Raw genomic sequence first — 2,193 nt, forward strand, 5'->3', positions numbered from 1 at the left:
TCACCTGAAATATGGGCTCAAGCATCAGCAGAGCCAACTTTAACCACTAATGCGTGCGAGTCATCTCATTCTCACTCTAATTCTAGCTCCTATTCTACTCATCCAAATATTTTCATGTTCTTAGAAAAGTTAAATGAAGTTCAAATAGAAACATATATTAAACTAAATAGTATAAATGTACCCTTTAAATACCAAAATTCTAAGACAAAAAATAAACGCAAAACGTTACAACATTTAATTAATAAATATAATAGTGGTCAAACTCCAATTGATGAATATGTATCAACAATATGTTTTTTTTTGTCCTAATATTGTACTTTTTAAGATTATATATTTTTTTAATTTTTAATTTTATTCTATTAATTATTGATGCTATATTAAAGATGTAACGAATTAAATATATTAAAGATTGTAATAGATAAGTAATTCTGTAATTTTGTTTAATTTGGCAAAAATATAGCTATTCAATTTTTAAAAGTTTAGCCGGGCGCAGTTTACATATTATGTAACATATGTCACCTTTTTACATTTGATAAAACTCGAGCGCAGTTTACATATCACCTTTTTACACACGATAAGAACTCGGGCGCAGTTTACATGTATGATTTCGTGTTTACCTGTGCGTTGGGCGCAGTTTACAATCGCCGAAAAAACGAGCGAAAGCTGAACGCTAAATTACCTACCAGCTCAATATAAAATGTAGTGAATATTATATACTTAATGTGTATATATTTTATTCATATACATCATACTGATACTACGGGTTCATTTTTCCGATGTCTCATTAGTATGAAACGAGTATAGTGTTTAATATTAATTATAAACTATTTACATTAAACTGTACCTATTAAACTGTCTTATTAATATTGTAATTAGAATTGAATTCCATAAATAAAGATTATCATTATAATTTGCAATTGGTTTTAATAATACGATTTGTTTAACATGACGACATAGATAGGCCAAATAATGAGTAGGTACATCAGTATATTGAGCGCAGTTTTCCATTATATTATCGTGAATGTAATATAATTTTTAATTCTCATAGCATTTATTTTCAATACATCAAAGTATAATAAATTGTACGAGTTGTAGACATATAAAATGTCTATACATACAGAGTGTTTCACGTAGCATGATCACCTGAATTTTTTCATTAAATCATTAATTTTTTAAAATTCTGATTTTTGGAATTTTTAAATATTCCTCAAGTCTTAAATTTTTAAAATTTTTGTAGTAGGTACTTAAGACTAACCTGTGTCGATACAAAAATCATATTTATCAAATGATAACCTTTTATACTGTAAATTATTTAATGAATAACTTTTTGAAAACGTTGATTACCTAATTTAAAATTCGAGCGAATAGTTTTTCAATTACTAATGTTTTTAATAAGGATAATAGTAGTTCATAAAAATGGTTGGGTATATAAAAATATATAAGATGTATCATATAATATAGGGAGTTAAAAGGGAGTTCTCATTTTAAGGACACTCATTAAGTAGTACAAAAAATCTCAACTATTTTAAAATATAATCTTTAATTAAAAATTTCAAAAATAATATTTTGAATAACTGAATTTTTGAAAAAAAAAACGGTGGTATGCATGCTTATGCATGTTCATATCCCTCTATAGCGACAAAAATTGAGAACTGATAGATTGTAATCACTTTTTATTTTGCAAGCAAAAAAATATGATTTTGTTTCATTTTTTACATTTTATGCAGTACCTAACCATTAATTGTAGTGAATTCGTCAAACTATATTTATAATAGAAAATTAAGACCATAATTGGCGGTTTCACTCATACCACACCCGATTCCCAGATGACCTCACTACGTCACTTTAGCAATAATGGTTACTGGTCCGTTTTTAAAAAACTGTATCCGTCCCATCAACCTAATCGCGTCACTTAACCATTTCTCGGTTTTAAATAAAAAAATGCACTTGACATACACTCCAAATCAACTTTTTGTAAAATAAATGTAACTATTTTATTTGTATTCTATGATCTAAAATTGCCTTTAGAGTGATTGAATCAAAATTATGATAAATCCTAGTTATATTATAAAAAGAGGTAGTTATCAGAATATCATTACTATAAAATATATAGACGAGTTGACGACCATAATAATAATATAATTCTATATGAATCAATATAATGACAATACCCTTACTCAAAAGTATTTTAAA

This window comes from Acyrthosiphon pisum, chromosome A1 (assembly GCF_005508785.2).
Source record: "Acyrthosiphon pisum isolate AL4f chromosome A1, pea_aphid_22Mar2018_4r6ur, whole genome shotgun sequence".
Lineage (NCBI taxonomy): Eukaryota > Metazoa > Arthropoda > Insecta > Hemiptera > Aphididae > Acyrthosiphon > Acyrthosiphon pisum.